General features: G+C 40.3%; 1 long non-coding RNA gene across 1 annotated transcript in view; it reads left to right on the top strand.

Moving 5' to 3' along the window:
* LOC113631492 (uncharacterized) overlaps nt 1–14,915 on the top strand; it is a 95,354-nt gene extending 80,439 nt beyond the window's left edge. The window contains exon 3 of the long non-coding RNA XR_003437352.1: nt 12,581–14,915. This is a non-coding gene — a long non-coding RNA (uncharacterized LOC113631492). The remainder of the gene's footprint in view (nt 1–12,580) is intronic.
* The last annotated feature ends 11,062 nt before the right edge of the window (nt 14,916–25,977 follow it).

Consider the following 25,977-nt stretch of genomic DNA (forward strand, 5'->3'; position numbering starts at 1 on the left):
TGCTCTCTTCTTTTTTTTTAATTACTTTTTGTATTTTTAAATTTTAATAATATTTTTAAATTGTTTTACTTTAATAACTTTATTTTATTTTACTTTATTTTATTTATTTCTTTCTTTTCTCCCTTTCCTTCTGAGCCGTGTGGCTGGCAGGGTCTTGGTGCTTGGCTGGGTGTCAGGCCTGAGCCTCTGAGGTGGGAGAGCTGAGTTCAGAACACTGGACCACCAGAGACCTCCTGGCCCCACATAATATCAACTGGCGAGAGCTCTCCCAGAGATCTCTGTCTCAATGTGAAGACCCAGCTCCACTCAATGATCAGCAACTTCCAGTGCTGGACACCCCATGCCAAACAACTAGCAAGACAGGAACACAACCCCACCCATTAGCAGAGAGGCTGCCTAAAATCATAATAAGGTCACAGACACCCCAAAACACACCACCAGACACAGCCCTGCCCACCAGAAAGACAAGATCCCGCCTCATCCACCAGAACACAGGCACCAGTTGCCTCCACCAGGAAGCCTGCACAACCCACTGAACCAACCTTAGCCAGTGGGGGCAGACACCAAAAACAACGGGGACTATGAACCTGCAGCCTGCAAAAAGGAGACCCCAAACACAGTAAGTTAAGCAAAATGAGAAGACAGAGAAACACACAACAGATGAAGGAGCAAGGTAAAAACCTACCAGACCAAACAAATGAAGAGGAAATAGGCAGTCTACCTGAAAAAGAATTCAGAGTAATTATAGTAAAGATGATCCAAAATCTTGGAAACAGAATGGAGAAAATACAAGAAACGTTTAACAAGGACCTAGAAGAACAAAAGAGCAAACAAACAATGATGAACAACACAATAAATGAAATTAAAAATTCTCTAGAAGGAATCAATAGCAGAATAACTGAGGCAAAAGAACGGACAAGTGACCTGGAAGATAAAATAATGGAAATAACTACCACAGAGCAGAATAAAGAAAAAAGAATGAAAAGAATTGAGGACAGTCTCAGAGACCTCTGGGACAACATTAAATGCACCAACATTTGAATTATAGGGGTCCCAGAAGAAGAAGAGAAAAAGAAAGGGACTGAGAAAATATTTGAAGAGATTATAGTTGAAAACTTCCCTAATATGGGAAAGGAAATAGTCAGTCAAGCCCAGGAAGCACAGAGAGTCCCATACAGGATAAATCCAAGGAGAAACATGCCAAGACACCTATTAATCAAACTATCAAAAATTAAATACAAAGAAAAAATATTAAAAGCAGCAAGGGAAAAGCAACAAATAACATACAAGGGAATCCCCATAAGGTTAACAGCTGATCTCTCAGCAGAAACTCTGCAAGCCAGAAGGGAGTGGCAGGACATATTTAAAGTGATGAAAGGGAAAAACCTACAACCAAGATTACTCTACCCAGCAAGGATCTCATTCAGATTTGACAGAGAAACTAAAGCCTTTACAGACAAGCAAAAGTTAAGAGAATTCAGCACCATGAAACCAACTTTACAACAAATGCTAAAGGAATGTCTCTAGGTAGGAAACACAAGAGAAGGAAAAGACCTACAATAACAAACCCAAAACAATTAAGAAAATGGTAATAGGAACATGCATATCGATAATTACCTTAAATGTAAATGGATTAAATGCTCCAACCAAAATACATAGACTGGCTGAATCGATACAAAAACAAGACCTGTATATATGCTGTCTACAAGAGACGCATTTCAGACCTAGGGACACATACAGACTGAAAGTGAGGGGATGGAAAAAGATAGTCCATGCAAATGGAAATCAGAAGAAAGCTGGAGTAGCAAGTATCATATCAGACAAAATAAACTTTAAAATAAAGAGTATTACAAGAGACAAAGAAGGTCACTACATAATGATCAAGGGATCAATCCAAGAAGAAGATATAACAATTGTAAATATTTATGCACCCAACATAGGAGCCCCTCAACACATAACGCAAGTGCTAACAGGCACAAAAGGGGAAATTGACAGTAACACACTCATAGTAGGGGACTTTAACACCCCACTTTCACCAATGGACAGATCATCCAAAATGAAAATAAATAAGGAAACACAAGCTATAAATGATACATTAAACAAGATGGACTTAATTGCTATTTATAGGACATTCCATCCAAAAACAACAGAATACACTTTCTTCTCAAGTGCTCGTGGAACATTCTCCAGGATAGATCAGATCATATCTTGGGTCACAAATCAAGCCTTGGTAAATTTAAGAAAATTGAAATTGTATCAAGTATCTTTTCCGACCACAGTGCTATGAGACGAGATGTCAATTACAGGAAAAAATCTGTAAAAAATACAAACACATGGAGGCTAAACAATACACTACTTAATAACCAAGAGATCCCTGAAGAAATCAAAGAGGAAATCAAAAAATACCTAGAAACAAATGACAATGAAAACACGATGACCCAAAACCTATGGAATGCAGCAAAAGCAGTTCTAAGAGGGAACTTTACAGCAATACAATCCTACCTCAAGAAACAAGAAACATCTTAAATAAACAACCTAACCTTACACCTAAAGCAATTAGAGAAAGAAGAACAGAAAACCCCCAAAGTGAGCAGAGGAAAGAAATCATAAAGATAAGATCAGAAATAAATGAGAAAGAAATGAAGGAAACAATAGCTAAGATCAATAAAACTAAAAGCTGGTTCTTTGAGAAGATAAAAAAAATTGATAAACCGTCAGCCAGACTCATCAAGAAAAAAAGGGAGAATACTCAAATCAACAGAAATAGAAATGAAAAAGGAGAAGTAACAAGTGACACTGCAGAAATACAAAGGATCATGAGAGATTACTACAAGCAACTATATGCCAATGAAATGGACAACCTGGAAGAAATGGACAAATTCTTAGAAAAGCACAACCCCCCGAGACTGAACCAGGAAGAAATAGAAAATATAAACAGATGAATCACAAGCACTGAAATTGAGACTGTGACTAATAATCTTCCAACAAACAGAAGCCCAGGACCAGGTGGATTCCCAGGCAAATTCTATCAAACATTTAGAGAAGAGCTAACACCTATCCTTCTCAAACTCAAACTATAGCAGAGGGAGGAACACTCCCAAACTCATTCTACAAGGCCGCCATCAACCTGATACCAAAATCAGACAAAGATGTTACAAAAAAAGAAAACTACAGACCAATATCACTGATGAACATAGATGCAAAAATCCTCAACAAAATACTAGCAAACAGAATCCAACAGCACATTGAAAGGATCATACACCATGGTCAAGTGAGGTTTCCCAGGAATGCAAGGATTCTTCAATATACACAAATTAATCAATGTGATAGACCATATTAATAAATTGAAGGATAAAAACCATATGATCATCTCAATAGATGCATAAAAAGCTTTTGACAAAATTCAACACCATTAATGATAAAAACTTTCCAGAAAGTAGGCATAGAGGGAACTTACCTCAACATAATAAAGGCCATATATGACAAACCCACAGCCAACACTGTTCTCAATGGTGAAAAACTGAAATAATTTCCACTAAGATCAGGAACAAGACAAGGTTGCCCACTCTCACTACTATTATCCAACATGGTTTTGGAAGTTTTAGCCACAGCGATCAGAGAAGAAAAAGAAATAAAAGGAATCCAAATTGGAAAAGAAGACTTAAAACCATAACTGTTTGCAGACGACATGATACTATACCTAGAGAATCCCAAAGATGCTACCAGAAAACTACTAGAGCTAATCAGTGAATCTGGTAAAGTAGCAGGATACAAAATTAATGCACAGAAATCTCTTGCATTCCTATACACCAATGATGAAAAATCTGAAAGAGAAATTAAGGAAACACTACCATTTACCACTGCAACGAAAAGAATAAAATACCTAGGAATAAACCTACCTAAGGAGACAAAAGACCTGTATGCAGAAAACTATAAGATACTGATGAAAGAAATTAAAGATGATACAAACAGATGGAGAGATGTACCATGTTCTTGAATTGGAAGAATCAACATTGTGAAAATGACTATGCTACCCAAAGCAATCTACAGATTCAGTGCAATCCCTATCAAACTACCACTGGCATTTTTTCACAAAACTAGAACAAAACATTTCCTAATATTTATGGAAACACAAAAGGCCCTGAATAGCCAAAGCAATCTTGAGAAAGAAAAATGGAGCTGGAGGAATCAGGCTCCCTGACTTCAGAGTCTACTACAAAGCTACAGTAATCAGGACAGTACGGTACTGGCACAAAGACAGAAATATAGATCAATGGAACAGGATGGAAAGCCCAGAGGTAACCCCACACACATATGGTCACCTTATCTTTGATAAAGGAGACAAGAATATACAATGGAGAAAAGACAGCCTCTTCAATAAGTGGTGCTTGGAAAACTGGACAGCTACATGTAAAAGGTGAAATTAGAACACTCCGTAACACCATACACAAAAATAAACTTGAAATGAATTAAAGACATAAATGTAAGGCCAGACACTATAAAACTCTTAGAGGAAAACATAGGCAGAACACTCTCTGACATAAATCACAGCAAGATCCGTTTTGACCCACCTCCTAGAGAAATGGGAATAAAACCAAAAATAAACAAATGAGACCTAATGAAACTGAAAAGCTTTTGCACAGCAATGGAAACCATAAACAAGATGAAAAGCCAACCCTCAGAATGGGAGAAAATATTTGCTAATGAAGCAATTGACAAAGGATTAATCTCCATAATATGCAGACAGCTCATGCAGCTCAATAACAACAAACAAACAACCCAATCCAAAAATGGGCAGAAGATCTAAATAGACATTTCTCCAAAGAAGATATACAGATTGCCAACAATCTCATGAAAGGATGCTCAACGTCAGTAATCATTAGAGAAATCCAAATCAAAACTACAATGAGGTATCACCTCACACCTGTCAGGATGACCATCATCAAAAAATCTACAAACAATAAATGCTGGAGAGGGTGTGGAGAAAAGGGAACCCTCTTGCACTGCTGGTGGGAATGTAAATTGATACAGCCACTATGGAGAACAGTGTGGAGGTTCCTTAAAAAACTAAAAATAGAACTACCATATGACCCAGCAATCCCACTACTGGGCATATACCCTGAGAAAACCATAATTCAAAAAGAGTCATGTACCACAATGTTCATTGCAGCTCTATTTACAATAGCCAGGACATGGAAGCAACCTAAGTGTCCATTGACAGATGAATGGATAAAGAAGATGTGGTACATATATACAATGGAATATTACTCAGCCATAAGAAGAAACAAAGTTGAGTTATTTGTAGTGAGGTGGATGGATCTAGAGTGTGTCATACAGGGTGAAGTAAGTCAGAGAGAGAAAAACAAATACCGTATGCTAACACATACATATGGAATATTAAAAAAACCAAAAAAAAAGGTTCTGAAGAACGTAGGGGCAGGACAGGAATAAAGACGCACACGTAGAGAATGGACTTGAGGATATGGGGAAGGGGAAGGGGAAGCTGTGATAAAGTGAGAGAGTGGCATGGACATATATACACTACCAAATGTAAAATAGATAGCTAGTGGGAAGCAGCTGCATAGCACAGGAGATCTGCTCAGTGCTTTGTGACTGCCTAGAGGGGTGGGATAGGGAGGGTGGGAGGGAGATGCAAGAGGGAGGAGATATGGGGATATATGTACATGTATAGCTGATTCATTTTGTTATAAAGCAGAAACTAACACACCATTGTAAAGCAATTATACTCCAATAAAGTTGTTAGAAAAAAAAAAGGAAACTGTTGTAAAGCGGTAAGATGGTTACCCCCCTGGACCAGAGGGAGAAGGTGCTGGGGAATGTGGGGCAAGAAAGTCCTCTACCTGCCGCGGAGTCAGAGGATGCTCTCTGGGGAAGCTAGACCTCCAGCTGGGCTATGAAGAATGACAACTTTTCAGATGTCCAGCCAGGAAGAAGGTAACCCTGCTGGAAGGATGAGCCCGTGTAAAATGGTCAAGGAGGCATGGTATGTTTGAAGATCTGCAAGAAGTTTAGTATTTTTGGCACAAAAACGTCAGAGGGACAAGAGATGGAAAAATAAATAGAAAGTGAAGTCTGGGACCTGACCGTGAAGGGTTTGCTCTGCAGGTAAGGTGTTTGCCTTCTATTTCCTGGAGTGCTTGTTTTCCAACTACAATGAGAATTATCTGGGGAACTTTTATATAAGTCCAATGCCTGGTCCCAGTCCCAAAGATTCTGACTCAGTAGGTGTGGGGTGAGGCCTGAACACCAATATTGTTTTCAAACTTTTTATCGGAATAAAATTTACATGCCTGTTCAACCTCTACTCCAGTCATACCTGGCTCCTATCTGGTCTCCAAATTTGCTGTTCTTTTTTGTGTGTTTTTTGTTTGCTATGTCTCCTTTCTTTTACATATAATGCTCCTAGAAAGTATTTTTGACCCTGTTCCTCTAACTCTTAATTGGCTATCATGACTCAAACCTACTATCACTTACTTCAAGAGGTCCTCCCTGATCTTTCCTGGCAGAGTTATGAATCCTTCCCTGTATTTCCATAGCACCTTTATATAATTCTCAGTGGTTGGTGTCCAGTTGACTTAGTTTGGGTCTTGGGCAGAATACGATGACTGAGTTATTCCACCCAGCTTGCGTCCAATGGGGGAGGCAAAATTGGGTGCTGATATCAGAAGGGGGAATGGACGCTGGCCATCAAAACAGCAAATACACTTTTCAATATTGCATAAACTTGTATTGTTCCTGAAAGTACTTAAAGTGGCTATCTTTCCATTAGACTCTGAGTTCCTTAAGGGCAAATACTACCTGATATTAATCTTTGAATACTTAGCTCCAAGTGAAGTTCCTGGCTCAGTAAGTGTTTGTTAAGTGAGTGGTTCTTGCCGTCAGTTTTAAAGATATGGGTTCATTCTAAAGTCTGTTCTGAATAGCATTCATCCTTTCTAAAGTGCTTCTACTTTATTCTCTCAGGCCCCCAGAGCTTTTGCATAATGGCTTTTGAAACTATCATCCCCAGAAAACATCTTTGAGAAACTCTGAATTAGCTCCTTTCCATTTGTCCTCCTGAGAAAGCGATGCTAGAATTTAAGGGTCAGTGATGGGAGGGAGGCAGACCAGGTAACTGGGATCCAAAGCCACTAATGCCATGGACAGGTGGCCTCTGTCCCTGACAGAATTCCGCTTCGTGGTAAGGAGGAAAGCAGAAATTCCTGGACTCAGGGTGAGAGGAGCTCAACTCCTGTTGAAGTGATTGGGTTGACAGAAGCCACTATGGAGGTAGAAAATATTGCTTTCATTCTGCCCTATCTGCTGAACTTTCTCTAAGGATCTCTTTTAACTTATATTTAAGAACTGAGAGGAGAAGAATAGCTGACAGTCAAGGAGTTTACATTTAAGTGCTAGTTTATAAGCAATTTTTCTAAGTCTTAGGTCATTTCAAATTTGCCATTTAATGGGTATCATAGCATCTCCCTGGAGAGAGGAGTGTGTTCCGTCAAACTCACTACTCCGTTAGGAGCAGATTTGGATTTGGTTTTATGAACAGTAATGAGTTTTTCATAAGGTACACTTTGCTTCCACACAGGATGGTATGATTCATAAAATAAAGCTCTTATGCCTTAATTATCCTTTCCAGGAATAAACCCTATTTCCTGAAGGTGTAAGTCCTATTGTAAACAAGCTAGGTTCTCCTACATTTGACTGTTATCTTGTGTAGCCATATTAAATGCCACAAAATGCTTTAGAATGGGAGAATAAAGCAAAGAAAGAGAAGGAGGAGGAGAGAAGAGATGGCAGAGTAGCACCTGGTGGGACCCCTCAAAGAGAATGTCTCTGGCACCCAGATATCCACTGGGGCTCTGGGGCGGAAGGCAGAGCAGGTGGCTGAACGTTTTTTATTGAACTGACCATCCCCGTAGCAGTCTGTTCTGAGCAATCAAAGACTTCTCTCCAGTGCCGAAGGATGAAGGGCCTACCTCAGAGCTGCTGTCTCCTTCCCTCCTCACCTCCCTCTTGGTCAAAACTTATTTGGACAACTGGATAACTTAATTAACTCAGTAGAAATAACGAGCGCAGCAGTGGCCTGCTTGATGCCCAGTCCTTCCTTTTTTCCCTCTGTAGTAGCAGCATTTTTATTTTCCTTTGGAGTAGGGAGACAGGTGACCAAGAATCCTGCTTACCTACATTTCTCCCATCTGAGACCTCACAGCTGGCTTACAGGAAAGAGTCCAAACTCTTTGGCATGGGATACAACCAGGCAGTATAATCAAAGTGGTGTTTTGGGACTAATACGTTGGCATCAGAAAGTAAAGGCAAGGAGTAAACTAGCAGCCAATTAGAACAGCTTGGCAGGATATGGGCCAGCCTCACCCAGGAAGACATTGTGCCAGGACAATTATTTAGAGAGAATTTGGCCAAAGAATATAGTACACCGAGAGCCTATTAGGAGCCAAGCCTTGTACTAAGTGCTTTACATACGTTATCTCATTTGTGACAAAAGTACTTCCCTGAGAGCACCCGTGCTTTTCTGCTGTGGCACTTTTCACAGCCAGTAACTATATACTTATTTGTGTAGTTAGTTGTCTGGACATCTGGGTCCACCCTGTAAGTTTCCAGCTATGTGCCTGGTGCGTAGTAGATGCTTGAAAATTTTGTTGAATGAATAAATGACTGTGTCTTAGTTACAACTTGTGGAACATAGATTTGTGAGAAGAAACCTCATGGAATTCTAGGAAAACCTGAAAAACTAGTATTCAGGAAGGGGGTGCTAAGCAGGGCAGTTCTGGGAACCTCTACAGCTCAACCTTCACTTGAGAATTCGCCATTAATATTACAGCTGCCAATGCTTCTGCACTATGGCTCTCAGTTTAAATTCTTGAGGGGTAGATTCTGATTGGCCCAGCTTCAGTCAGGTGTCCACAAATGATCCAATCAGCTATGACCAAAAGGGCAGAGTCACATAGTAGGAACTGTCTGCAGGATGTGCCTTACAGAGATGTGTGTTGGATGTTTCCTTTAGGTATGAGTTATAGTACTGTTGGCTATGAGTTCAATATTAATGAATCAACAGTATACGTTAAATAAGGTGTCTTTGAATAGAAATACACATAAAACCAGGTTATGTGTTGATTGGTTGACAAAAATATTGTGACTAGAGACTAGCAGGGAACTAACCCTTTATTTTTCCTAGGAGCAATGGTTCAATATTTGCTAATTCAATATAACTACTGAAACAAATGAGAATCAACTGTCGTTGGAAATTTATACTTCTGTCAGCAATGTATGAGTTTCCAATGAGCCACATTCTTGAAAATATATATTAATTTTTAAATGTTTTTTAAACAAATTAAAAAATTTTGCCCATCTGGTAGTAATAATATATATATGGTGATATGATAATAATATATATGGTGATGATTTTTCCCAATCTATGACTTGCCTATTCATTTTTTCTAAATTGAAGTATAGTTGATCTACAATGTTGTGTTAGTTTCAGGTGTACAGCAAAGTGATTCAGAAATATCTTTTTCAGATTATTTTCCCTTAGAGGTTATTACAAAATATTGAGTATAGTTCCCTGTGCTATACAGTAGTGTGTGTATATTAATCCCAAACTCCTAATGCCTATTCATTTTTTAAATTTTTATTTATTTATTTATTTTTTTGCGGTACGCGGGCCTCTCATTGTTGCGGCCTCTCCCGTTGTGGAGCACAGGCTCCGGATGCGCAGGCTCAGTGGCCATGGCTCACGGGCCCATCCTCTCCGTACAGCACGTGGGATCTTCCCTGACCGGGGCACGAACCCGCATCCTCTGCAGCGGCAGGCGGACTCTCAACCACTGTGCCACCAGGGAAGCCCTGCCTATTCACTTTTATTAACTACATGTATGATTCTCTTCCTCCTCCCCCTCCCCCTCCTTCTCCTCCCATTCTTCCTCCTTCTTCTTCTTCTGCTTTTTCTTCAAGAAGGTCTAGGATCTCCTAAGTCCTTCACATTTTCATATATGTTTTAGAATAAACTTGTCAATTTTCACTAAAAATTCTTATGGGATCATAATTGTCATTGTGTTGAATCTATAGTTCAATGTGGAGAAAATTATCATCGTAACAATTTTGATACCTCATTTTTAAACAACAAAAGAACCCTGTGGAGTTTGGTGTGCATAACAACAATAAAAAGTAAACATTTCAGTCACTGTGATGTTTTTCCATTGAAAACTAGCTCACATCTACTCTCTTCCTCGTGTAGGAAATGTTCCCATCTTAAATGTACAAACAATATAGAGCCTCTCTTTACCCTCCTATTTGTTCTGAAAAGAATTTCCTTTTTCTTCACTGACTACATTGTTTGCCCATTAGAAAACCAAAAGAGAAAAAGCCAAACAGGAAAATAATTAAAAGAACAATTACTGCATGTTTTTGTATGAATATTATAGGTTAAGACTGAGAAAGTAATTTTTCTCTTAAATAGGTATTTTAGATTTGTTACTGCAAAAGACACCCCAAATCTTACTCATTCAGTAATATCAATTTCCTGCAACATTCCCTGGCATTCTGAAGGAATTTCTAAATAAGCATTATTGTTTTCTTTTACAAACATACGTCTAATGATAGCAATTATTCTCTTATGAGGCTGCTATAAAACAGGAACTAGAGGGTATAGAAATTAGGGGCTGCACATGAGTCACTTCCTATAAGTTTCTATACTCCTTCAAAATAAAGATTCTCATAAGTCATAAATTCACTTTAAAGACAATAAATTCAGGTTACCTGTTAGAATTATACTGATCTATAGCCTTAGAGGGTTTTTTTTGTTTTTGTTTTTTTTAAATCTGAACTGGTCAGGGGCCAGGCACAGATCTCTGTCAGGTTGATAGTGAACATTACATTTTGGGGTTCATCCGTCTCCATGTGTTTGAACATTTAATTCAAAGATGACGCTTCAGACTCATCAGTAGCACCTGTGCTTTAAGTTACTTTTATGACTAATCAACCAGAGGGTAATTGAAATCCTGCTATGTTAGGTGCCAGGGGGCAGGAAAAGATGTACAGGATATGGTCTCTGCTGTTATAATCTTACAGCATACTTGGGCAGACAGGACCCAGTTGCCTGCAACATCCCGTAGAATATCAAAATGCACTCACAGTACAGACCCTTAGAGGAGAATTTACATTTGAAAACATGACAATCATAATACACACACAGTAAGTGCACAATAAGTTAGAAAAGGGAGATTCTCATTCTTTGCTTGGAGATTGCATTACCCTGTTTATTTTCAGCCCTTATCTGAAAGTATGTGTTTATGCATTTATTTGGTCTCTTACTTACATGTTTGTCTGTCTCCTCACAAGAATGTTAAGTTTCGTGAAGAGCTCAGGTTCAGTATCAGGAGAACAACTTGTAAATGATAGTTATACGCTGCAGGATACGTGATATATGAAAGGGATGCTCTGTGTGCTACTGGGTCACAGGGGAGCCAGGGGCCGGCTTCAGAGTTCAGAGAGAACTTCGCAGAAGAGGTGACATTTGCCCTGTGTGAGAAAACCCAAGGGTCCATTTACAAAAGTGGACTGATGGGTCAGAAGGGGTGCGTATTTAACATTTTGTTAGATATCACTAAATTGCCACCTTTACTTGTGAAGAATGAGCGGGCGTTTATCTGGCACGTAAAGGTGTAACGAAGGGATGATATTCCTGGCACAGGGAACAGCATGTGCAAGTGATCATGCAGTTTTGTGGGATGCGTGGTGGGGAGTAAGCCAGACTGTAAAAGAATTTAGGGCCAGGTTAAGAATTAGGTGAGCTGAGGGCATCAGGGCAGATCTCTCGGTGGAAGTAATCCACAGCAGTCTTTAAAATCTCAATAGGATGCAAGGCAGAGATGAGTAGGGACATGAATCCATTTCTGTGAATGGTATCTGCCCTCCCTGCCCCCCTCTCTCCCTCCCTTCTTCCCTCATGTCCTGCCTGCCTGCCTTGCCTTCCTGCCTTCACACATTGACTGAGCACCAGTTCCATGCCAGGCGCTGTTCTGGGCACTGGAGAGAACAAGGTGAAGTCCTGCTCTCGTGATGCTTGCCTTCTAGTGGGGGAGACACACTGTCAACAAGAGAATGAAGGGAAGAAGGAAGGAAGGAAATTCAGGGGGTATGAGAACTGTGAGGGAAATAATTAAGTGAAGGAGAGTGCAGGGTGAGAGGGAGGTGGCCCCTGGCGACCTGGGAAGCAGATGCTGCACACCCACTTCCTGCCTAAGTCCTGCCCCTGCCCTGTTTGTTGCAGGTGTCACTGCCCACCCAGGGTGCTGGGATTTCTCTCCTCTCTGAACTCAACTTCTGGTTTCGTGGTACCTATCTCTTGCAACTTCTATTTTCACTCTTCCATCTCCCCTGTTTGATTGTAAGCTCCTTGAGGGCAGGGCTGAGTTTTTTCATGTTCGGATCCTACACTAGAGCACAGTGCCTAGAAGCACGTAACCCTGATTTAAAAAACAAAAAACAGAAAACTCCACTGTTGAAAAGTTAGGAAGTTTACATTTTCTGTTTTTTCTTTTCTCTTGTTTCTCAGGTTGTTTGCATGAAGCATGGTCACCGCTGCTGAGGAATCCTTTGGCTTGGGCTGAGTTGGTCCCTCCTGCGTCTTCAGTCCTTGCGGTGACATCCACGTTGTTCCACTCGTGATAAATGAAGGGCCTCTCGGGCTGTGCTCCTCGCCTCATAATGAGAATTACCAGCAGGCCTGGATGGATCCAAAGTAATGTGAGCCTGCTGTCCTGCAAATGTCTGTAATAATAAATGACAAGGAAGGCAGAGGTGTGATACATTCATTTCCTTATTATGAAATGTCCCTGTAGATTTTCAGTGCCCAAATTTAAACAAGAAAAGAAAGCAAGCTATCCTTTGGGGCCTTTGGTTGCATATCATGAAAGAGTGTCAGTTTGGAGTGAGACAATGACTTCTTTGGGATCAGAGGGCTTTCTAGAGATTACAGAGGTACCTCGTTTGGAGGTTTAATTGCAGACAGTTTCAATAAGGGTGATGCTAGGTTAAGCACGACCAGTTGATTTAAATGGGAAATGGATTATGATTAGAAATATGAGTTAGAGCCGCCCTGAAAACCTTCAGAAAATTACAACTGTAGGTCTTCATAGGAGAAGTTACCTTTTTCCAACTTGACAGTAAAGGCTCTGTAGTATCAGATTCTAGAAACAAGGAATGTCAGAACCGGAAAGAGCACTAGTGATCCTGCCTCTTCCTCCTGTAGATGTGAAAGTCAGATCCAGAGCCATAAAAGGATTTACTGAAGACCCAAGGCCAGGCAGTCGTTGAGGCATGCTTATAGATTAGGTCTTCTGACTTGTTTGCGTTTCCCTCTGTTCTTGATATGTGATGATGAAAGAGCTTGGTGGACTGTGAAGTCTCATGTGATCTACTGGCATCCCATCATCTCCGTGTGCTGCCTCCAGTCCTAATTTGACCTTCCTGGGCCTTAGCTTACTTGGTGACATTAGTTGATGTCCAAGTTCTCTTCTTTTCTAAAATTCCATTCCTTCATGGCTCTATTTTTAGAAAATAGAGGTAGTGGTTGAAAGAACCTTGGAATTCATCAAGAAACTCTTAAGTTTTGCCTCCACTGACCCTCCTCCTTCAGTCTCATCTCTTGCCGCATTGTGCCCATCCCATCCCCTGACCTACCAGTGCAGCTCCCCAAATGCCCCAGGATCAGAGCATCTGTGCGTGATGTGCCCCCTGCCATCTTTGCCCTGCTAAGTCCTATTTGTTCTTTAAGGCTCTGTTCGAGCATCAACTTCTCAGGAAGGCTTTCTTGTGTCCTCTTATAGGCTTCCCCAGCACCCAATGCCTCTTGCTACCATGGTTTATCACACTGTATGGTAACTATCTACCTAGATCTCACTCTATCTTTCCAGGCTGTGAACTCCTCAGCTCTGAATACCAGTGCCTGCACTGTGCCTGGAACGTAGGAGAGGCTCAGTAAATGTTTGTTTAATGCTGAGCGGTTTTCTCCAAGAGATGACCGGCAGTTCCATACTGATGGCTGTGTCTTGTCTTTTAATACTTTGACATCTGGGCATTGGCTGGTGTGCACCGCCAATTGGTGGCTTAGATGGAATAATGAAGGTGTTAAGATTCATCCCTTGGTGCCACTTTGCTGATGGAAGGAGCTCAAGGTGAATGATTTCTGAGCCTTCATCACAGGACAGCATGAAGCTAGTTGCTTGCCATCTAGCCAAACCCTATTTCAAGGTGGGAGCTCTGGAAAGAGATGTTGCAGACCCCAAAGAAAGTATAGCCTCTTCTGGGTTTACAAGACCTAGTGTACATCGGCAGCCTCTTTAGAGTTCTGGAGAGATGGGTGTAAGCCTTCTGCAGCTGGAGGATGGGAAGAGGTCAGCCGTTCTCTAAAATCCTCAGAGGTTTTCCTTTCTCAGTTTGCTGAGTGGTTTCTAATGTGTGTTAACTCAGGCTGCTGCTAATTGCTGCTGATTGCTGATGAATTGCTGGCAATAGCAAGCGACTGTCCTGGCAGCAGGAAAGGCTTGTCCCAAGATAACAGGAGTAGGGATAGAATGGTGTAGGTGGTGCTGAGCTGCCTACACCCAGGAGCCCAGAATGCCCAGGCAGCCCAACAAGCCACTTAGCAAGGGGAGCCAGGAGCAAAAGCTCTCTTGGGAGCCCAAGGCTACCAAGAGTGTGGAGACAGAGGGCATGATTCAGCAGGAGCTGGGACTCTGCTGTGTTAATGTTTATATTGAATGATGAATGGAAGTTGGCCACCAAGCTCGAGGAAAGTTGCTTCTCAACACCTCAGTGTGTCAGGATCCTTGAAGGAATCCAGGATAAAATAAGAGACATAATGCCAAATGGAAACAAGGGAACTGAAGATTCTGATAACGTGATCAGAATTAATGGAGGGTGTGTGCATGATATGTAACAGGAAAGTAGTTCCGGACTACTGAGATTACCTAACCATTGCTGGCCGCCTTCTCTCTCCAGCAGAGTTATAAGGGAGGCTCTGCCCTGTCACCCCTGCTTTTCCTTCTCCCAGGCCTGGGGTGGGGATGTGGGAAGAGGCACATTCATTTCTTGAGCTCACTCACTGTGTTGTAGTAGGCTTTAGGGATATAGCATGAAACTAGATGGAGTTTAAAGTGTTTTGGTCCTTCCTGATTTTTCTTTATTCCTCTGAAAATTTAATCCAGCTATTGACCCTGCCTGGATGCTATTTCTTCTTCTTTGGTTGGGGTGGTATGGCTGTGTGTGTGTGTGTGTGTGTGTGTGTGTGTGTGTGTGTCCCTGAGGCAGGTACTGATGTTCCAGCAGGGAGGCCAGGGCCAGGATCCTTTCTTGGTAACTTAGGGGTCAACAGCAGACATGAAGGGAAGGAAGCCTTGGCTCGGGGGGCCTTTAGATCAAAGGGGCCTCTGAGACTTGGTTGGGCTGGCTCCTCTTTGTTGGAGTGAAGTCTCCACAACAAGCATACTCCATCAGTGATTGCGTCAGTTGGGACTGTAGCAGGAAATACATGGTACGCTGAAATGGTCACTTGGAGAGAGTTTTTTTTGTTGTTGTTTTGTTTTGGGTTTTTTTTTTTTGCGGTACGTGGGCCTCTCACTGCTGTGGCCTCTCCCGTTGCGGAGCACAGGCTCCAGACGCACAGGCTCAGCGGCCATGGCTCACGGGCCCAGCCGCTCCCTGGCATGTGGGATCTTCCCGGACCAGGGCACGAACCCGTGTCCCCTGCATCGGCAGGCGGACTCTCAACCACTGCGCCACCAGGGAAGCCCCTGGAGAAAGTTTAATGAATGGATTTTTTCAGAGACATGGACGGGGCCAAGGAAATCAGCAAAGGATGAAGCACCCAGAGAGTAGCAACAGTGGACAGTGCCTTCTGATGATAATTGGCAATCCCATGGAGCTGCCACTTGGAAACTATATGTACCAGCTGAGGACTGAACATCTGACCATTGTGGTGCATCATTCCCTTATCACTGGAACATCTACAGGTATTATTAAACCCATTTTACAGATGAGGCATGTTAAGGAACGTACCCAATGCCACACCTCCAGTAAGTGAGGAAACAGATTTGAGTACAGATCTGTCTGAATCTAAATGTCATGTCTTTTCTGGTTGCAAGCATTATATCTCTCATTCAAGGCAGTAAGAGGTGAAGGCAGGGGTGGCGTCATCCTTACCTGTCCCTTTTATTATGAAAGCAAAAACTGCTGTGTCATCCCCAGAAGACTCCCACTTATTTCTTACTGGCCAGAATTGTGTTATATGACCCCACCCCTCCAGTTGCAAAGCAGGCTGGGAAGGCAAGTATTTGGCTTTTCCATCCTGTATAGTGGAAAGTGATGAGGGAGCAGGAGTTGAGAATGATTCTTAGGTCCACCAACTAATGACTGACTTCTTTCTAGAGTTTTTGTGACACAGTCTTTCTTTAGATAATTTGACACATTCCATCTGGTTTTGATCAATGAATGCAAGATTCTTCACTTTTTGGTTATTTAAGGTGACAGCACATTTCTGATCTATTATGTATTGGTTTCTCCTGTCTCTGGGTTTCTGGGAGGCACTTCACACGAAAGCCGGTGGGTGCTAACAATAGTGCCTATGGTACCAGGATTAGAGATCAGTGGAAAGCCCTAAACACACTCCCTGGCGCATAGCAGATATTTGGCAAATGGTCGCTATGATCATTATTCATCATTTCTGCCTTTGCACGATAGGGGAAGGTCTTAGAGGGAGGTGGCTGGCTATGCAGATGGTATTGACAAATAGAATTTGGATGTGCGAGCTGTGGTTTAAGACACCAGGATGATGCATTCCTGGCTAAGTGTGAAGAATGGACGGAGGGGCAGATTGCATTTGTTCAGAGGGTAGCTAACAGATGTAGAGCTTTACACTGAGCAGGGCCAGAGAAGAGAGAAAACCGTAGCCAGATAAATCGCTGAAATTGGTTCTACAGAGAATAGGAATTGTGAGTTAAAAGTGGGAAATTGTGATTTTGAGACAGTTGGGGAAGTGAACTGGAGATTGTAGTACTCTAGGCGTTGGGCTGACCTCGTTGTGTTGCAATCATGTCACGTTTACATTTGCTTTGCCTTGTCAACATAATCTGGAATAAGATAAGCACCATCCTAACCTTCCCAAAGGGGATGGAAGTAATTCCAGACCTAGAGATGGCATTCAGTCTAGATGATGGCTTAGATGAAAAAGAGATGTTCCCAGGCACCTGCCTGAGGAGTCTATGGAAAATTATAACAGTATCACTTACATCGCATTTATCGTGTGCCAGGCACTGCTCTAATTACTTTGCTTAGATGGTTTCATTTCATCTTCACCATAGCTGTGTGCAGTAGATACTTTTATCATCCCTGTTTTACATCTGAGGAAACTGAAAAACAGGGAGAGAAGTGACTTGACTAAACTCACGTGGCTCGTAGTGGTTTAAACCCAGCCAGCCTGCTCTGGAGGCCAGGCTGAGTCCGCATGTCAATATAGGTCAATTAGGTTGGCTTAAATGAATTTCCTTCTAAATGGAAGGAAATTTAACTTTCCTTAAATGAATTGCCTACAAAACTGGCAATCAGAGCAAAGTGGTGTAATGTGCACTTGCTTTTGAAATAAGTCAATTCTATTATAGAAGATGAAGAAATTTGTAAAATATAGGTGAAACATTTTAAGGTGTGTTAGATATAGGCAAGCAGTTAGTAAGTAGGACATATGTGTTAGACATAGATGGGAAGGCGTAAAGTGACCAAAAGATATCTGATATTCATGAGGTCCTGGGTATTAAATATTCAGTCATATAAATGTATATGGGATATATGAGATACTAAATATAAAAAAAGGCATAAAGTATTCAGGTTACTAAATGAGCATATAATATTAATGAGGTCCTAATTCACATAGCCATTCTAGCCCCATGTATCCTCTGCCCAAGAAACACACATAAACCCAGGGCTGGTCATCAGCTAACTGGTGAGCTATAGCTGTGGTCAGAGGTACTTGTCCCTTTGTTTCTCCAATGGAGCCAATGTGTGATGGGCCCAGGGCAACTTCCATCCTTGGGCCCCCTTGCTCAAATCTCAATTTTGATCTTTGTAACTATGGCATCAGTAGGAAAGACGTGTGTGTGTGTGTGTGTGTGTGTGTGTGTGTGTGTGTGTGTGTGTGTGTGAGAGAGAGAGAGAGAGAGAGAGAGAGAGAGAGAGAGAGAAGACAAATGAACACTGCTAACCCAGGATTCAAGCAGTGAGGTCCTTCCACCCTGGCTGCACCCTATCTTAAGTGTGTTAACTCATCCTGGTCTCTTTTCCCTTCTTTCTCACTATGTGTTACAAATGGATTTTCAACAAACCATCCTATGACCTCCTGGTAGTATTTTCGGCATTCTGGTAACCTGCAATGGCATCAGGATAATGCCCCACAGGACAGTGGTACACCCAGGCTGTTGGGACCTCAGCAAGACCCCTGATAATGGTACATGAGATCCTTGTGGGCAAATATAAGCTGGGAGGTACGACAAACAGAAGGACTCCTGCCTGCTGGTGGGGGCAACATTCTGGCACCAGGGCCCTAGGAAGAGGTTCCTGGTGATGCTGCATCTCTCTGGTCTGTTCTGGTGATTAGGTGAAGACATACAAGTTAATTTAATCAAATTTAAAGAGGTGACAAATATTTGAAGGTCTTCATGTTGGAGAAGGGTTTCATCTGTTCTGATTTTCTGAGTTGAGCTGTGGGCTATCAGTTCCACTTGGGGCCAGATGCTGGGATGTGATGGGGAGGGAGAGTGTGGGGACTGGCCGTAGAATGTAACGAGGGGCCCTTGAGTCCACAGAGCACCGAGTGAGGTGATGTGGGGAAGGATGAGAACAGAGCTCAGCCCCAAGAGTTGTGCGTGGAAGGAGGGAAGTAAGAAAACTGGTCGTAGGTGAGCGTACCACAGAGCAGAAGGTAAACAAAACCCAGGTGCCCCAGTAGAGGGGATCAGTGGTTTTCCTGGGGAATGTGAAGGAAGCTGCTAACCCCCAGCATCCTGGGAACCAAATCCGTCTAGTATCTAGGATCTGCTATGCCCATGTTAAGCCTGGCTCACTACATAACCATTGATAAGTATAGGAATTGTGGATACTTCAGGCTTGTTCCAGCAATCCTGCCCTCACACTCTTCCTAATTAGTTCCTATCTCGCTTCTTTCAAACTCTGAATCAGTGTGACATGAGCCTTTGAGGTGGGACTTTGGAACCCGGCTTTCTCTAAAGAAGTAGTTTTCAAAAATTTTTGACCTTGATCCACAGTAAAAATGAAGTATGTATACGTGAACATGCACACATATATGAAGCCAAAATAAGAGTTCCATGAAATTTACCCTTACCACATTTGAGGAGCTCTAATGCGGTCCATTCCATTTCACTTAAAAAAATGTTAGTCACAACACACTAAGTTGTTGTATATCCCACTAATGTATCATGACCCATAGTTGGAGAACATAGTGTTAGAAGGTTCAGGCTTGACTTTTGCTCTTTTGCTGTCAGGGCCTTGTGCTACCTTGGGAGCAACACTGCCCTTCCTGAGCCAATGGAACCCAATTCCGGACAACAACCAAATGCTTTAATTTCTTCCACAGAGATGGACCAGAAATGAATGGGCATTTACTGGGGAACCCAAAGACGTATTATGACCTAAATAATTTGCATATATTTCTTCATGTAATTCTCACAGTCATCCTATCCATTTGATATTTTCATTCTCCTTTCACAAACGAAGCAAATGAGATCAAAGAAGTTGTGTGATTCATCAGTGGTCACAAAGGTAATAAGTGGGATAATTGGCACTTGAACCAAAGACTGTTTGACTGCAGCTTCAGGACCAGGTACCTTTCTTCTGTATCAGTGAGATTACTGCCCCCAGCTCTCTCCTATATATAACAACTCTGGAGCTTGAATTCCCTTTCCATTGTCCCTTGTGAATCCCAAACCCTCTCTTTGCTATATGTGCTACTGGAATAACTTAAAAATAAAGATCTTATGTAGCAAGTTTTTTTGTCTTGTACATGTGTGTTTGGTGATTATCCTCAGCCTCATGAGTATCTTTATCCTTGTCTTATCCTCACAAGTATTTCTAAGCAATATTTTGACAGATGCAAGGGCTGGCGTGGTAGAAGCAGCTGTCTGTTATGTTGTCTCCAATGACATATGACAATCTTCCTCCTTAATTAGGAACAGGATGTATGCATGATTTAAATCCTCAAGCTATAACTCTCCAACAGGTGAAGTCTCAGTTGTTACTATTTGAAATATCCTCTATAAAGCCTAAAATTAGTACAACAGAATGTGAATTGCAAAATGGCAGACACATCAGGTTCTGCCTGATATGATAAAAATAATAAAATTTCTTATTACCCTATAACTTGTTTATATATGAAATAAATGCGCCAATATATGGCACCTAGAGATGCCTAGAATAGAATTTTAAAGCTTCAGTGATCTTTGTTGAAGTTTGAGGTCAATGTCTTTGTGCTTGAAGGATATTTTCAAATGGGTTGGGGGTGGTAGTGCTAAAAGGGACATGAATCATGCATGAATAAATAGAAAAAGATCCTAGAATTATTTTGAGAGAATGGAAACTTGGTCACTTAAAAATATATTAATTATAAAATGAATACACATTTATTGTAGACAATTTTGAAACAAAAATGTATAAAGTAGAAAATAATATACTCTTAATACCCAGAGTAAAGTTAACTGTTAAAATTTTAGGTATATTTCACTCCAGTTTTTTTTTTAATACATCTCAAATAAACACAGATGTTCATATGTTTACAAAATTGGGATCAAGCTCATTATACTGAAACATAGTTTCATATCTCTGCTTTTCTTTAAAAAAATTAAATTAATAAAGAACTTTCCCATATGCCACTATATATTCTTTGGAAATACATATTTTTAAATCTATTTATTCCCTTCTTGGGCATTCTGGGTTTTTTTAGGGTATTAAAAGTATAGTCAAACATTGCTTTGTTTTTATATCCAAAATTGTGAAATCCCTACATACAGGAAAAGCAATACAAGAAGTCAGAAAACATTGAAAACATAAACGGTTCATGTAAAAGCAATTTTAACAACAATATTGCCTTCTTGCAGTGGTTTGGCTTATGAGGGCTAATTTTGTTTTGTTTTGTTTTTTGAGAGCATAGGTATTAGTTTATTCTACATATATTTGATTTTATACCACACACTTCCTCCAAACTCCTCCTTTCTGTCCTCTGATTGGAATGCTACCCATGTCCCTTTGTTGATTGATGTTAGCTTATGGTGCTGATCAATGAAATCACTGGTGTCAACTTCAGAAAGAACGCCTTTTATTAATTACATTCTTTGACTAATATATTTCTCTTTAAATGTCACGCTTCCATGGTAAGAGGTTTTCAGTAAGAACTAAAGTGTTTCAATAAGCTACAATTTTTAAAGAAGTTTATTTCATAAAGAAAGGAATTTGGAAGTAAAAAGCCCCTGTTTTTTCCTATATGACTATTCACCTCATAGCTCAACAAAGCAAAAGCGACCAGAGGTCATTCTGGCCTGGGTTTGGTCTCGGTTGGGCAGGGACACTCCTGCTCTGGACCCCAGGACCACCTGTGGTGGTTGCCCTTTAATTGTTCACTGTGACTGCAGCTTTTGGTCATTCTGTTTCCACACAGTGTTGCCCATAGAGATCTAATTTCCTCTCTGTGTTATGTTGACTATTAAACTAATTGTAGCAGTGAGTGATTTTCAAACTGTGTTCCACAAGGCAGGAAGGCAGAGATCTCCCAAGTTACCTGGGAGGTTGTTAAATATGCTGGTTCTGGACATTAATTCTGGATTAATTCTGGAGATTCTGACTCAGCAAGTCTGGGATGGGGTCAACATTTTGAGAACCACCCTCCTGGGAGGGGGCTGGATAGCGGTAGCTTTATCAACCCTTCCCTCTGTTCTACTACAATAGAAGTTTTTTTAAAAAGTCTGAAAACAGCTTTTCTCAAGAATGCTGTGCTTACTCCACCCTAGTATGAGCATCAGAAAAGCAATGACTTTCAGAAGCTTACAAGAGGTGACTCTGCAACACAGGGTGGTTACCAGCTGCTTCACTTCTGGGGAAACTGTAAGATGCTCTGTCCACTACTTCTGCCTTCCTTCTGTCCTTCCTTCTGCCCTGACTTCTCAGCAATTAAATCGGCATTCTCTGTGATGTACAGCGTGATGCTGGTGGGTGTTTTCAGGAAAAATGAGAAATGGGGCATAAATAGTCACTTAGCTTTTACAAGAGCATAAAAATATAAAAGTAATGTGCTGCACAATTTTTGGTGTGGAGGGCTCATCCTACACTGACATATGAATATGCTGTTTCTTCTAAGTGGGTTGTTGAGAATAGGAGGGTAAGTTATTTAAAACAGTGTGTGCATTATGTGGTCAACAACTTTATGTTTTAAATAATTCAGTATAGACATGTAAGTGTATGTGTATGAATTGTTTGGAATTCATTCACATTTGGGCAGTCAGTTAACCTAGGCTGCATGCATGTTTCTAGGAATAGTTTGTTGATATTTAACCAAACGACATACGTTGCAAACAGCCCCTCAACCCTTCCAGCCATCTTTATCTTGGATTAAAATAGGACTAGACATTTGTTAAACGTTACTAATGGGTTCTCCTTGGTGAAATTAATAGTTTGCTATTTTGTACAATGGCTTTCAGAATTTTTTTGCTGAAATTATTGGTCTTTAATATATATGGATTGATCAAAGTATTTTAGAGAAACTCTCCCATTTTGCATGAAAGGGTATAAGAAGCTAGGAAGCCTGTCTCCCTCACGTGTGGGGTTGGTGCCTGAGACTTGAATACAATATGTTCTTGTGTTCCCACAATTTAGAAGATTCTGGTCATTTGAGGTTGACTGAGAGGTTAACTGAATTTGCCTCTAGAATTCATGATTTTCTTGTATATTATTTTAATGCAAGGTGTGTGGTTAGAGCATTTAAGAAGATGAGCCTGGGGGGGAAAAAAAGAAGAAAAAAGGGAATGGCAGTCCAGTGGTTAAGAATCTGTGCTTCCACTGCAGGGGGCAAAGGTTCAATCCCTGACCAGGGAACTAAGATCCTGCATGCCCCGTGGTCTGGCCAAAAAAAAAGACAGAGCCTGGGACTTCATCTAGCTAAGAAAACAGGTTGCCTTTGTGCTATCTGCCAATAAGTGCTTGTATTAGTGGCAGAATTTAATCTGAGAACTGCTTTATCTATAACCTACCACAAAATTCAAGCATTTATTAATAATCTGATACAAATTTACTTTCAGATAGGAACATTTATAATATCAAGATTACAACTGAAAATCTTTTGAATTATTAAAAGGAACCATTCCACATTACAAAAAAACTCTTCTTTGCCTTAAATTGAAACCCAATTTTGTGATGAAAGGAATCAGAGTAAATACAGGTTCAATTTAAATTTTGTGATAACTACTATGTATTTATCTGACAATAAATATATTTATCTGATAATAAATATATTTATCTGACAATATAATGGCTAGTTGACTATTTGTCTTCTCAAAACATCTGTGCTGGTAGTCTTTCTATTGTTTGTTTTTTTTCTTTCTATTGTTTTAAATATTCTTCATTAAATAGCTATGGAAGAAGCACTTTCACTTCTGGGAAGATGGAGTAGACGTACTTTCCCCATTTCATGTGCTAAGTACAACCCCAAACCCTGGACAATATATATAAAACAAACATAAGAAGATTCTGAAAGATGAAAAGAAGAAAGCAGACCAGCTAGGAACCTCAGGACACAAGGAACAACATGATGGTAAATTTCCTGGGTTTTCTTTTTGTCTCATAAATCCCAGACTTGGAGCTTAATAAAACTGTAACCTGGAAACACCAAGTGCAGACAGAAAGAACCCCAACACAAGCCTGCTCTCTCTAGCCAAAGGACCAGGAAAGGGGCAGCTTAGGAAGACAGAAAACGTTTAGACAATAACCGCTCCACTCCAGCCAGACACCACAGAAGAACCAAGGCCCACCTCCACCAACACCAGGAAAGACGCCTACCCTCTCCACACTGGAACAAGGAAACCCCTCACCTGGACTGGTGTCAGAGGAGACCGCATGGAGTGTTAAGATTTTCACCACTGTCCAGTGGTGATGAGACCACCTCCCTGGCCCCCATGGTGTCAGTAGAAGTACAAGTTATCTATATATAATGCAATACCCAGAGAAATCACTAAAAATACTGTACAAAGAGATACATTCAAAAATAACATAGATTTATTATAACCCATAGGAAGATAGGAAAAAGGAAGCAAATGAAAAACAGAGAGAACAAACAGAAAACAAAATATAAAATGGCAGGCTTAATTCTCAACATATTAATAATTGCATTAAATGTGAATGTTTTACATATATCGACTATAAAACTGTCACTGGCAGGGTTTATTTAAAAAACATAACTCAACTGTACATGATCTATAAGGAACTCACTTCAAATATAACAATGTAGAAAGGTTGAAAGTAAAAAGATGAAAAAGATATATTATGCAACCATTAATCAAAATAAATCAGAAGTGGCTATGTTAATATCAAGTAAGCTTTACAGCAAAGAAAATTAGTCAGAAAGGGACATTATTTAATGGCAAAAGGTCAGTATACCAAGAAGAGATAGTCATCCTAAATGTGCATGCATCAAACAGTAGAGCTGCAAAATATGTGAAGCAAAAACTGATAGAACTGAAAGTAGAAATGGACAAATTCCTCATTATAGTTGGAGATTTCCATACTCCTCTAATAACACTGATAGAACAACTAAACAATCAGCAAGGATATAGAAGAACACAACAACATTATCAGCCAACAAACTTTAATTGGCATTTATAGAAAGATTCACCCAACCACAGCAGAGTACATATTCTTTTCAAGTGCCCATGGAACATAAAAACAGGACATATCTTGGGCCACAAAACTTTAAGAGAATAGAAGTCATATGGTATGTACTTTCTGGCCACAGTGGAATTAATCTAGAAATCACTAACAGAAGGATCACAGCAAAATCTCCATGTACCTGGAAACTAAACAATACATTTCTAGGTAATCCATGGTTTTGATTATATTGAAGTAAAAAGAAATTGAACTGAATGAAAATGAATATACAGCATATCAAAATGTGTGGGACTCAGCTAAAGCACTACTGAAAAGAAAACTTACAGCATTAAAATACTTTTATTTAAAAAGAGGAAAAGTAATCTAAGTTCTTACTTCAAGAATCTAGAAAAAGAAGAGCAAAATAAGTGAAAAGCAAGCATAGGGAAGGAAATAATAAGAGAACAGAGATCAATGAAATTAAAAACAAAAGTAGAGGAAATCAGTGGAACAAAAAGTTGGTTTTTTCTAAAATTTTTAAATGTTTAAAAAATTTTATTTTATATTGGACTATCATCGATTACAATGTTGTGTTAGTTTCAGGTGTACAGCAAAGTGATTCAGTTATACATATACAAGTATCTATTCTTTTTCAAATTCTTCCCATTTAGGTTATTAAAGAATATTGATTCTTTGAAAAGACTGCACGCCTCAGTGAAGATCCCGTGTGCCACCACTAAGACCCGACACAGCCAAGAAAATTAAAATAAATAATAAATAAGTAATAAAAAAATAATAGTTTAAACCCTCCCAAAATAAATCTCCAGGCCCAGAAGTTTTCACTGGAGAATATTAACAAATGTTTAAAGAAGAACTAACGCCGATTCTACACAATCTCTTCAAAATAGAAGAAAAGGAAGCATTTCCAATTCATTTTATGAAACCAGTATTTCTTGATACTAAAAACCAGATAAAGACAGTACAAAAAAACAAAAAGAAAACTATAGACCAATATCCACATGAATATAGACACAAAAGTTTTTG

Source organism: Aethalodelphis obliquidens, unplaced genomic scaffold, assembly GCF_003676395.1.
Source record: "Aethalodelphis obliquidens isolate GAN/ISIS:26980383/991018 unplaced genomic scaffold, ASM367639v1 scaffold33, whole genome shotgun sequence".
Taxonomy (NCBI): domain Eukaryota; kingdom Metazoa; phylum Chordata; class Mammalia; order Artiodactyla; family Delphinidae; genus Aethalodelphis; species Aethalodelphis obliquidens.